Here is a 13,967-nt window from a genome sequence, read left to right on the forward strand (position 1 = left end):
ATGTATGAGGTTTAGGTCTTGGGCAGTTCGGCAGCCAAATAGGAATCCTGTGCCGTCCCTGTAGACGTAGACTTTTGTGGCTGTTTCGGTGGTGTCATGGGAAATGTCTGTTGTGAAAGCCCCTGCTGTTTCCAAATGCAAATATATGTGTATTCGTGGGTCGGAGCGTCGGTAACGGTTTTGGTAGCTCGTTATATATGTCCATGGCCATTAGGTTTATGGATGCGCCGGTGTCCACAAGTGCTGGTGTTGGAGAGCCTTTGACTATGACGGTGCATGTAGGTAAGCGTCGTCCTCCGACGGCGTGGATTACGTGGATTGTGTGTTGGTCGTTGTCCATGTCACTGTCTGAGTCTGGGTCCAGCGTGGTTTCAACCATTTTGACAGTCTTCCTTGTGGTGTTGGTTGCTTGCTTAGGTGCAGATTTGCAGACTTTGGCAAAATGATTGAGTTTACCACATGCGCTGCACATTTTGCCCCACGCTGGGCAGGTGGTCGGATGTGGTGCTGGGCCGCCGCACCACTTGCATGGTCTGCCTCTTAGCCTCCCTTTGTAGTTTTCCCCTTTTTGTCATGGCGTGTTTGTTGTCACTGCGTTGGCTGCTTCTGCTTTTACCTGGGTTGTTGGTGCTTGGTCCATGTGGGCTGCTCGAGCCCGCAACAGCTCCTGGGAACGTCCGAGTGTGAGGATATCTTTCATTGGCATGTTGGGTTGCTGTAGGATGCGCTCTCGGAGTTTTGATGAGGAGCACCCTTGGATAAATTGTGCCCTGATTTCATCCTCCTCGTCGGGCAGAGTGCAGGTGCTGGCTAGTTCCTTCAGCCTGGCGTAAAAGACATCGACGGACTCATCAGTTATTTGGCGGGCTTGGCGCAATAGGAACCTCTCATAGTCTGGGTTGGCATATGGCTCAAAGTGCGTAGTAATTGTCCCTTTTAGTGTTTCATATGTGCGTGGCCGCGCTTCTGTGACTGACTTGAACACTTTATGGATATCTACTCCACCAATGTGGAGAAGAAGAGGTCTGCGCCGTTCAGGTTGGACGTCTAGGGCTTCAAAATATGTTTCAAGGTGCTCCACCCAGACTTTCCACCTCGCAGCTTGGGTGGGGGGTGCACCTGTGATGGTGAAGGGTTCTAGTGGTGGTATGCCGGCCATTGTGACGGATGCCTGGTTGGAGTAAAAACGAGTGTGGTCTTGAGAATGCCGGATACGTTTATCCAAAGTTCTTGTGGTTTATATTGTAGAGGAGGGGGGACTTTTGCAGAGACAGGGCTTGAGTTTCGTGTTCCTCCACTGTGGAACAGGTTATTTGCAGTGTTTGTAGGAATGAGGAAAAAGGAAGAACAAAACTGTTTTTTTTTTCTTACTTTACTGTCTTTATATTCTTGCTTTTGTCCATTTTGCTTGTTTTTCTGCAGGTTCAGGGCGCTGGAGGTGGCGTGTTGTGGTATGCAGGATTTGCACTGCAGACGTACGAGCCAATCCTGCTCGTTTTGAGGATTCTCCCCTCTCTTTTTTTTTTTCTAGTGCGTGCGCACAGAGCTGCACAGCGGAGTGTGTGCAGCCGTATACCGGGAAGCTCTGGGAGGGGGGTGGGGTGCCTCTTGGTTGAGTCGCTGCGCTCGTGGTTTTCCAGGGAGGGGTGGGCCCTTGAGGCGCATCCAACCGCCGACTGCTCCTCGCTGCCGGAGCTGTGACGCCAGATGGGGCTGCCGGCGAGGCTCGGCACGGGCGTCTGGCCACGTGCACAGCCTTTGCTGATGAGGCTGCTGTGCGGAGCCTGCCGCAACCTGGGATAGACGGTCGGGCGTCAATTTGCTGGTAGGCCGTCTCGCGGAGTGTGTCTTGCCGGCGTGTGTCGGGCCCTGGGCTGGTGCACTGCGGTCGTCGGGTGGTGTCACTACCAGTTATGGTAGGCCCACCTCTGTCGCCAATTGTCAGGTCGCACGGCCGCTAACATAAACACTCGGAGCCACTGCGTTTACGTTCACTACTTTATTTAGCTGCTCACTTCCAACTCCGCGCTTTGCGCCTTTTCCCCTCTATTTATCCCCTACCCCTCTTCGTCCTGGTGCGATCCATCTCGCACCGACGGCGGGGGTATTTCCTTTCCCACCACTTTCGCTTTCGCGTAGTGGTGTCGCCCAGTTCTTGTGACAACACTACAGGGACCAGAACTGTAATAAAACAACTAAGGTGTAATAGCTCCCAGTGCTTAATTTGAGCCGGTGGTTGCTGGTGGGGACCGCTAACACTCCTCTTTTAAGAAAGACACTTATTTTCCCTAACCAGACATTTTCTAGAGAGCAAGGGAAGCAGAAATACACAAAGTGGAAAGACAGAAAGAGAAGGACAGAAAAAGCCTCACAAAAGGAGAAAGAAGGAACCTGAGATAAAGGGTCTGGGGGTGTCTTCAAGTGCATTAAGTAGGCCTCTGGCGGATCTAGGACTGGACAGGCTTGGTGCTTGGCACACTCACATTTAATAGTTCCAGCCGCAGGTGTCTGAGCAGCCCTTTGGGCACCGGCACTCATTATTTTACAAATTAAGCACTGGCAGCTGCAAACAACTCAAATCCATCATTTGGGAGAAGAGAGAGAGAGAGAAGAGCAAACGAGTGAGAGAGAGGAACAGAAGCAGAGAGGAAGAGAAAGCAAAAGAAGAACAAAATGAAAAACTGACAGAGAAAGAATCAAAACGGTTCAAATAATATATTGAGATGGAGCTAAACAGAAAAGGAAAGAGGATTGAGGAGACAGAAAAATGTTGGGGGAACAGAGAACAGAGAGAAAGAAATAACCAGTGAGAAAGGGGGAAAGTGGGAGACAGGGGAGGTGCCTACAGCTTTCTTAAAATATTCAAGTTCAACTAAAAACATTTCTAAAACTCTATTTTCTGTGGAAAACAGAGTTTGGACTGGAATTTTCCAGACGAAAAACTAAGCTGCTAATAATCCCATCCCCATATCTTTAGTGGGACAGAGATTCTTTCACTAGTTTGGCGTTCTCTTTTTAATAAATGCTCAGATTTCATGTAGAAAATTACTAGGAAACATTTGACAGTTTATTCATCCTTATCTTGTGTGTTCTGCAGTCACTGGTAATTGAGCAATAAAGACAACCGCTAATAGTTAATTTATAACCTTTCACTGAGTTTACCAAGGGTTTAAAATTTCACTGTGGAGTACAATGTCACAGAATGAAAAGTGGTCCTGGTCCTAAGGCCACGGTACATACATATACCTTTAAAACATATTGCCTGCTGTGTCAATGTATAGCTGCTAATATACTATGCAGTAAGGCACTTTAGAGGCTGTTCCTGCAGAAAGGTGTAACTTAGGCAACTTTCAGGTTTCCCTTTAAAGCATTCTACACACAGGGCCTTGCTGGCTTCAAGTCACACTCAACATTTGATTTATTTCATGTTATACATAGGCGTGAACTTGTGCAATGTGACACTGCAATTCAGCAGCCGTGCCTGCAGCCCCACTGAGCTGCTTGGCAATGCTTCCGCAGGTGGGTTGGGCACAGAACGTCAAACATTGAGCATTTGGGGGCATATTTATACTCTGTTTGCGCCGAATGTGCGTCAAAATTTTTGACGCACAATCGGCGCAAACCCTGCCCCATATTTATACTTTGACGTCCGACGCAGCGGGCGTCAAAGTTCCACCATGTGCGCCATTTTTTGGAAGGGGGAACCAGCCTTGCGTTAATTATATGCAAGGTAGGCGTTCCCTTCCAAAAAATGACTTTAAGGCCTGTGCCCCATATTTATACTGTGACGTCATTTTGACGCACAGGAGGGGGCAGGCCTTAAAAAACGAAGCCCAGCCTGATGGGCACCGTTTTTTAACGCCTGGGTCAGGGCAGGCGTTAGGGGACCTGTGGGCTCGGAAGGAGCCCAGAGGTGCCCTCCCATGCCCCAAGGGACACCCCCTGCCACCCTTGCCCACCCCAGGAGGACACCCAAGGATGGAGGGACCCATCCCAGGGAAAGAAAGGTAAGTTCAGGTAGGTATTTTTTTTTGTATTTTTTTTGTGGAATAGGGGGGCCTGATTTGTGCCCCCCTACATGCCACTATGCCCAATGACCATGCCCAGGGGACATAAGTCCCCTGGGCATGGCCATTGGGCAAGGGGGCATGACTCCTGTCTTTGCTAAGACAGGAGTCATTTCAATGGGGGTTGGGCGTCGAAAGAAATGGCGCAAATCGGGTTGAGGCCAAACTTTTGCCTCAGACCTGACTTGCCCCATTTTTTTACGCCCAATCTCCATTTTCCCCTACGCCGGCGCTGCCTGGTGTGAGTCATTTTTTTTGACGCACACCAGTCCGCAGCGCCGGCTAACGTCATTCAATAAATACGGCGCCCGCATGGTGCTTTGGAATGGCGTTAGCCGGCGGTAACATTTTAGCCGCACAACTGCGTTGGCGCAGTTGTGCGTCAAAAAGTATAAATATGGGCCTTGACGTTTATGACACTTGCGTACATTTACATTCCTAAACATGAACATGTTCATTCAGTGAGTCCACGCCCATCTCTGCCACTGGTGTGGCCCTCAGACTGCTGCCACTACTCGTCAAGCGTCCTGTGTGGCTTAGAAGAGTGTTCAGCACCGGCCAAGGACCGGTCTTTAGTGCCTGATTGGTCTGAAATGTGTTACAAATGCAACCACTTCAGAAAGTCTCATTACAGTAGCTTGGAATGAGTATTAAAAACTGACAGTGAAGCAGTAGCAATGGCTGTGAGTGTGACCTGTCACTGGTCTGGGAGATGTTCAACGCCTGACACTGACCTCCAATGAATGACGCCGCCCTGTAATGCCTGGTTACTGCCGGACACTGTCCTGGGATGAATGTCTGTGCACTGACACTGCTCTGGAATGAGTGTCTGTGCACTGACACTGTCCTGGAATGAATGTCTGAGCACTGACATTGTCCTGGAATGAATGTCTGAGCACCGACAATGCCCTAGAATGAGTGTCTCTGCACTGACACTGCCCTGGAATGAATGTCTGTGCACTGACACTGCCCTGGAATGAGTGTCTCTGCACTGACAATGCCCTGGAATGAGTATATCTGCACTGACAGTGTCCTGGAATGAGTGTCTCTGCACTGACAGTGTCCTGGAATGAATGAATGAGCACTGACACTGTCCTGGAATGAATGTATGTGTACTGACACTGTGTCTGTGCACTGTCCTGGAATTAATGTTTACCGCCGATATTGAAATAGCAGACACTGCGGCCTGACATTGACCTGTAATGTTTACCACCCGCCCCTGTTCGGGTCCGGACAGTTTTGAACTTATCCATAAAACGTGCAGATGTTTTGCTCTGCCGAGAGATAGGCCTCAGCACAGTGTAGGCCGCATGCACTGCAGCTGTGTCGCCCCCCCCCCCCCCCCCCCCCCAGCCCCCCGCATGCAGTGCATGGCAGTCCCGCCTCACAGGTGGCCTGCTCTGGTCTCAAACCCAGCGAGACAGGGCCTCGCGTTTCTCCTAAAAATAGCTCCATAATATGCAGCTTCTAGCCACTAGACTGTGCCACGCTCAAACTAAACGAGTGTGAACAAATACAATGGACTTCAATTTGTTATAGTGTTATGCATTTATGTGTTGTGCTCGTGTTTGCTCCAGGAATACCACAAACCACGACAGGTTCCCTCACTGTGTGAAGCAAGAGCGACGTGTCACAGTACTTGTCTGCAGGCTTCCTTAACACACTCCTGATGCTTTAAGCATCATCTGTGGGGCTGGAGGCTCCTTTGATGCTGACCCAGCTACCATCCTTTAATCGTCCGGGAAGAATATTTTTTCCATTTATTTAGGAGTTTTATATAGTGCCAGACATCACTGTGGTCATTTGAGAGCGCTACACACCACAGGCACAAAGTCCCATCACAAGAGACTGCACCTTGGTAATCATGCACAACATGGAAACAATTCCCACAAAGGCTCAAAGCAAAGACAACAGTTCCAACTACACCGTGCTGCCTGTGTGCAAAGCTTTAGTGCCTAGACAGGGATAGTAGGCACTACACAAATGCTACAATACATTAATTCACATGTAAAAATTACCTTTTCTTTCTACCATTTACATCATCAGATTGCAGGATGTCTCAGAAAGTCTCCTCCAACTATATTCCGAAATGCTGCATGAAAACTGACCGTGACTCAAGACCTTGAGTTGCTTCCTCTCCCCACTGTTGGCCCTGCCCTTACCTTCCACCCTCATTATGCCTCCTTTTTCAGAGACTAGCCTAATTTAGGTCGCATGCCTATCTGCCTTAATATTGTTTATTGTACTTCTCCAAATTTCAATCACCTCATTTCATAGATCTCAACTTCTTTGAAAATATATTCCTGCAATTAACAATAGCTAATCTCCTCTAGCTCATCTAATAACCACGCCGCCCACCTGCACGAACTCACACATCCACGACGGTGCAGCTAGCCTGGTAATACTGGATCTGTCAGCAGCTCTTGATACGGTATTTCCATCCTGTTTGGTATGAAGACTGTGACAAGTGGGGGTTGAGGGATACCGCCCCGGATCTCCTGCGGTCCTTTCTAACGAATAGGACCCAAATAGTCAGCTGTGGGAACTAAAGGGCAAAAATATTCCAGTTCCCCTATGTAGTTCCACTGGTGCCCTCCCTCGGTCCCACTCTGTTTAACCTTTATGTTGCCCCACTGGCTAAACTGGCGCAATCTTTCGGTTTCCAGGTGTTGTCCTATGCGCACAGCACCCAAATCATTGTCTCTATATCTGACAAGATGTCATTGGTTGCAGACAAGTTCAAGTCATGCATGACTGAAATTAGCATCTGGATGAAGGAGAACTGATTAAAATTAAATGCAGAAACGAGTGAGATTCTGGTCTTTGGGGAACATAACTCAGTGTGGTCTGAACTTTGGTGGCCAGAGACGTGCAGCCCCTGACCACTCCAGTGGTCGCAGTGAAAAATGTAGGGGGTATTTTTGATAACACCTTCACCTTTGATACTAAGGTCACCAGGACTGTGAGTTCTTGCCTTTTTCATTATAAAGATTCTGAAGATCTTTGCTTTCATAGGTGTTGAACTAAGAGAAGCAGTGGATATTGCACTAATTACACCAAGCCTTGATTATAGCAAAGCTCTATATCTAAATATTAAAAAGTCCTCGCTCAACAAATTACAGGTCATTTAAAATACGGCAGCCCGTTTGGCATTGGATGCACCTAAACATCTTTGAGTTAAGGAGGGCATGCGTTCCCTTCACTGGTTACCTGTCAGGAAGTGAGTGCATTTTAAAGTGTTTTGCATGGTCTATATGGCTCTCCATCATCAGGGACCAATGCTGCTGAGAAATACATTTCACTGGTACATCCCAAAGAGGCAGCTCAGATCATCATCCCTGAGGAAGGTGAACACTTCTAGATTGCGGAAGGCCAGATGGGGTGGTCGCTCCTTTTCTGTGGCAGCGGCCAAACAGTGTAATACATTGCCGCCCATATTGCGAGTTTGAATTCTTGTTTAGCTTTACACAAGCAACTAAAAACCAGGCTCTTCTCTTGTTCATAATGGTGTGCTCAGGTCTTTTCTATGTTCTCTTCACCAGGGCTAGCGCTTAGACGCCTTTCAGAATAATGCACTTTAGAAATGTAAATACAAATACAATGCACAATCCCTTCCACTAATGATCACACCAGACATATTAATTTAATCTGCCACAAAAAATGGAGTAGATGCTTTGAATGGTTTTCTTGAGAGCACAAGACTAATCACAATAACCACTGGATTAAACACTGAGCATGGGTTCCAGAGTAGCGTGCTACTCTCATAAAATGCTTCAACACCCACCTCGCGGGGTGGTAAGCGATATATAAAAGCAATACAATACAATGGAAAAGTTCAGTAGCGACCCTTTTCGAAAGCACACTGCCAACGTCTGTGCCACACAGGCATGTGCACTAAAATAATGCACAGCTTACTCTATCAGAGAAGTAACACTGATTATCCAGATACTGACTTGAGATATCTGTTGATACTGAGTCCCAGATTTACTTACACTTTGTGTTACTTTTTTCACACAAACCCAACGCAAAGTGTTATGGTAGGATTTACAATGCAATATAAATTGCGAAGTACTGCAAAGCTGTGCAATATGCTGGCTTGCGCTACTTTGGATCAAGGGGGCGTTGCATGAGTGTTCCCAAGCAAACACCCCTGTGCGCCTCCATTTGAGCCAAACTTAATGAAAAGAATTGTTTTCATTTCTGCTTGTTGTTCTCACTTTGCATGTTCGCTGCTTTGTACAGCAGACATACAAAGTGGAAAACGCCTATGAGCATAGTCTTTATACTGGAAGGGACCCTTTCCAGGTCAAAGCCTGTGCTTCCCACACTGCAGACACCATGCACTATGTGTAAGGGTGTCTGCATTGGCGCATGTGATCCAAAAGTGCGCCAGAAGAACAACAAGAGAAAGTAGAACAGTGTCACATCTTAGTACATATGGTGCTGTTCTGCTCTCTCCCTTTCACAAAATGCAGTGCTGCAACTTTACTTGCTGTGCTGAGTTGCGTTAGCTCTCTGTAAATATGGGCTTGAATGAGCATTTTTTAAGGTTTCGTACATGCACTGTCGGTAAAATCTTTAGATAACAACAAAAAAAAAAACTTAAGATAGGCTTAGGGACTGCCCATTAATTATCACTGGTCGGCTTCAAAATCACTCTTGTACATTGCTTCTTATTGATCAGCGCCTCCTGCTTCCCCCTGGGGCTTCAGTGTTTGCAACTGCCGTGGAGCATGGACCTAGTACAGCTTCTTGTCTGCAGTCAGGGTACTTCCACTGGCCACGCACTCCTGCAGGCACTTAAAAAAAAAAAACGTTTTGCCATGCATCCTATAAGGGTGCATGTGTCTGCAGTCCTTCTCCCTCCATCATGCTGCTTGTTGCCACTGCCCTCCTCCCACAGTCCGTTGTTGCTGTTTCCTCCCTTCTCCCCGCACCTCCCTTGTGTTGCTTCTCTCCCTCGCACTGCCTGTTATTGCTGCTCCCTCCCTCCTACCCCACTCATTCCTTGTATTGCTTGTTCCCAGACTCCCTTCCACTGTCCATTGTTCCTGCTTCTTCCCTCCTACCCTGCACCTCCTTCATGTTGCTTTCCCCACCCTCTTCCCACTGTCCATTGTTCCTGCTTCTTCCCTCCTCTCCTGCACCTCCCTCATGTTGCTTTCCCCACCCTCTTCCCACTGTCCCTTGTTGCTGCACCTGCCCTTGCACCTCCCTCGTGCTGGTCAGCCCTCCACACACTTTTTTAGACATATGCATAGCTGGGGGCGGGCTGCTGTCAATCATGGCTTAAAGAACAAAAAGCCTATGATGTGGTCAATGCTGGCAGCATCATAGTTCACGCTGCTGTGCAACATGGCTTAAAGTAATGAAAAAAACTCAGTGATGCGGTCAACACTGGCTGCATCATAGCTCTTTTTGTTCATGCTGCTGTGGGCCAATCCAAAAGATCTCGCATAGATGAAACCCATCGGATTTCCCAACGCTTGTTTTAAAGTTCTGATGACACTTGCACAATTTTTGCACAGTTCTTATTTTTTAAGTTCCTAAACATGGACATATCTAAGAGCTAAATATGCCATTTGGTGTTTTCTAATTATACATCATATTAAGGGGAGTATAACACACCCACTGGAAGGCTAGTTTTAACCACTATTGAGAACTCAAAATATGGCAGCACTTTAGTAAAAAAAAAAAGGTGGGTGGGTGCAAAAAATGGACATTACTACAAAACTATAGCCTCAGAAGGAAGAGACTGCATTAGAACATTAACCGAATCCTCGAAGAGGTATCTGAAAGAAGCAGAACTAGGATGCAATACTGAGAGGGCGAGTCCCACCAGCAGCAGCAGCGCTAGCAGATTCCCTGCATGTTTCTTGCCATCAGAGCTCTGTCTTATGGTCCTGGCACAGCCCTCAGGGCACGCTGCCTGGGAAGCCTTGGCATGCTTTGGAATGAACTCTCCAATGGAGGGGTGAGAGAATGTTTGAGAGCCAGCCCAGGCTCCATGGCAGTGTGAGGGAATGTAGAAAGCTTTCTGGAACTTGATGCTCTAATCCCTCTAATTACCTGGTTGTGTGACTGGTAGCTTCAACAAACACACCCTAAAAACTGCAAATAAAATATCTGGAAAACTTCCTGAACATCAAGCAAAATAACCACAAAGACCCAAGAAGCTTGTTCGTAACAATGTCAGCATCTGGCAGCATAAGGGAGACAAGATTAGCAAGGACGTACCGCAAGCCCTTGCAGTATCAGTGGTGCAGGGGGCCCCCAGCCTTGCCAGGGCCCCCATTCAACCCAAGGCCTTTGAGTAGCTGTGAGATATGGGAGACTCAGGGGCACCTCCTCAGGTTCTCCAGGGGGACCTATCAATATGTGTGACACTGCTGGAGTCTAGGTTACCAACAGGACCTCACGAGGGTAACACAAAGGTAAAAGAGGACAACTATGGAGGTCAGAGAGCGCCATGTAAGCACAGGAAGACCCCAAGGTGTGACAACTAATATGCCCCGCCAGTGCTTATACCTACTCAAAGAGCAAGTTTCCAAATTGTGAAATCTTACACGTATAGTGTGTACATGACGCCCAAACGGAGCTGTAGACAATTTGGTCAAGCCTTAGATTGTAATTGCAAGTGCATTTATATAGCACCTACTACTCCTGATGAGATGCTGAAGGGCTGTACGCCACGCAGCGCGCTGCGCTGGAACCCGAGGTTAGTGATTAGCCCAGTATTATTGGTTATTGTTGGCTAATGGGATTAGTCTTGTGTGCCCAAGTAAACCATTCCACTCATCCACACCAGTTTATTTGTGGTGGATTAAATTAATAGGAGTTAGTTGCGAGCGTCAGGAAGGGCATATGAGTTCATGCACATGTTTTTGTGGGAGTTTCAGGTTGAAAATAGATTTAATATAATTGAACAAAGCACAATAAAATAATGCAATTATGATCTAGAATAAGAACACAATTAAATCTATGACTATATTACAAAATCTGCAAATAGAGGAAAGAGTAAGAAGAGGGGAGGGAAAAGATGGAAGTGTAGGATACCAAAAATGAAAAATGTAAGAAAAATATACATGGTTCATGGTTACAGCAATCTGATAACTACTTAGAAAATCTTTACTCTTTATGAAACAATTAAAAAATACGAAATTACATTACCAATAACAGGAAAGTCAAGGAAGCCGGAGAACTTCCTCTGCATTAGGTTGATGTTCAATGGTTGGTTTTGCATACATAGTCAAAAAAAGTTAGTCATTGGGGCCCTCAAGGCTGCATGTTTCAAAAGAAATGACATAGGATGCATAGATGCCCTATTTAGTCTATGGTTATTACATATTGTACACCACGTTTGAAAAGATAATTGATTATGCACCTTCCAATTTTTTGTATATATGCTGAAATGTCACTGCCAGCAACAAATCCAATATTGTAAATCCACTGAAACATTTTCCCAGCCATCAGATAAATTTCCTAAGAAAATATTAATAACAGAGAAATTTACCTTAGTGTTAAAGATGTAATTAATCTGATTCCAGATTTTTAACCAGAAAGTATGAATGCAATGACATGTGAAAAGTAAGGCCCATATTTATACTTTTTGATGCAAACCAGCGCCGGCGCTGGTTTGCGTCAAAAAATTCCTACGTGCCATGCGGGCGCCTTATTTAAGGATTGATATTAGCCGGCGCTGCGGGCTGGTCAGAGTAAAAAAATTACTCAAACCATGCAGCACCGGCGGAGGGGAAAATGGGGGTTGTGCGTCAAAAAATGGTGCAAATCAGGTTTGAGTAAAAAATCATGTCTCAAACCGGACTTGCGCCATTTTTTGACGCACAACCCCTATTGAAATGACTCCTGTCTTAGCAAAGACAGGAGTCATGCCCCCTTGCCACAGGACTTCTGTCCCCTGGGCATGGCCATTGGGCACAGTGGCTTGTAGGGGGGCCCAAATTAGGGCCCCCTATGCCACTTTAAAAAATAAAAATAATAATACTTACCCCAACTTACCTGTACTTACCTCGGATGGGTCCCCCCCATCCATGGGTGTCCTCCTTGGGTGGGCGAGGGTGGTAGGGGGTGTCCCTGGGGGCAGGGAAGGGCACCTCTGTACTGCTTCCTTGGTTTGAGACCATGGAAGTTAGCCCACTGGTCCCTTAACGCCTGCCCTCACCCAGGCGTTAAAAAACGGCGCACATCAGGCTGCGCGCCGTTTTTTAAGGCCCGCCCCCTCCTGTGTGTCAAAATTACGCAGGAGTATAAATAAGGCGCACTGGCCTTAAAGTCATTTTTTGGACGGGAACGCCTACCTTGTCATTAACGCAAGGCGGTTTCCCGCATCCAAAAAGTGACGCACACAGAGGTTTTTTGACATAAGCGGGGTCGGGCATCATAGTTTAAATATGGGGCAAGGTTTGCGGCGAATGTGCGTCAACATTTTTGACACACATTTAGCCCAAACAGAGTATAAATATGCCCCTAAATGTTTTAGATCCGCATGCTGAGATTGACATGACCAACAACTATCAGGGAGGTCTGTGTATACTTTTGTAGAGTTAAGGGAGATGGTAAGAGACTGTTGTGGATACGTAAAAAGTGTTTGCACCGTGTTTGCTGCATGGGAGGATTCTCTAAATTTTGCCATATTTCCTCCACATTGAAATATGTCATGTTACTACTAAATTGTTTTTCCAAGTTAATTCAGCATCCGATTTTCTTCTATCATCAGGAACACATTGTAAATAAGAATAAATAATAGATGCTTTTGGAACTGTAGAGATTGGAGATTGCCTATGTAGTTAATGGAGGGTGGAGTAGGTTGATTGTGGGATTGAAATTGATTATATGATTTGGATATGATATCTTGCAATATTCAAAATTTATTTTGAAAAGAAGATGGAAATCCAAAAAGAAACTGAGCTTCTGAAAAGGTTATAAGAGGCTTGTGAACTAATAATTGTCTAACCCAAATTAAACCTCTTGTTCTCCAAGCTTTCCAGTAGCTAGGTTTATTACTAAGTTTATAAAACTGTTATGCCAAATAGTAGAATCAAGAAACGTGTAAATGTCTTTGGAAGTATCAGATAATACAGAATCTAATAATTTACATGACTATTTAAAACTGGGAGTGGACAGACTGTGGTTTTTGTGTATACGTCAAATATTCATGAAAGGAAAAAGATGATAAAAAGCTATTTTCTAAATTTACCCATGATGGGCAATATTCTGTGAGATCTAAAATCCAATAAACAGAGTGTTTTAATAAAAAAGCCATTTTATATTTGGAAAAATTCAGGTAACATACATTGATGGTATTAAGATGAGTTAGAGGAGATTCAGTTGTGTTAGGTTGCAGGGGTCTGACTTTCAGAAGGAGGAGGAGAGGTTGTGATCTTGTAAAGGAGTTATGTGCAAAATGCAGAAATACAATAATAGAGAAAAAGGAAAACATGCATGTGATAGAGTAGGTTGTGCTCAGAGAAAGAAGACATGTAGACAATAGAAGTAAAGGAGTGGAACATTTCAAAGAAAGAAGGAGAGGTGGCATTCAAAAGCTTTAAGTAAAGGTCAGTTTCTCATGTTCCATTTTAGGTATAAAGACAATGGGGGTCATTCTGACCCCGGCGGGTGGCGATTGCCGCCCACCTGGCGGGAACCGCCATTTGGCCGCACCGCGGTCAAAAGACCGCTGGTGCCATTCTGACATTCCCGCTGGGCCGGCGGGCGCTACCCAAGGTAAGGGAAGGAGGCCTGCAACACAGACGCCGGCTCCGAATGGAGCCGGCGGTGTTGCGGGCGTGCGACGGGTGCAGTTGCACCCGTCGCGCTTTTCACTGTCTGCTAAGCAGACAGTGAAAAGCTTCATGGGGCCCTGTTAGGGGGCCCCTAGTA

This window comes from Pleurodeles waltl, chromosome 3_2 (genome assembly GCF_031143425.1).
Source record: "Pleurodeles waltl isolate 20211129_DDA chromosome 3_2, aPleWal1.hap1.20221129, whole genome shotgun sequence".
Lineage (NCBI taxonomy): Eukaryota > Metazoa > Chordata > Amphibia > Caudata > Salamandridae > Pleurodeles > Pleurodeles waltl.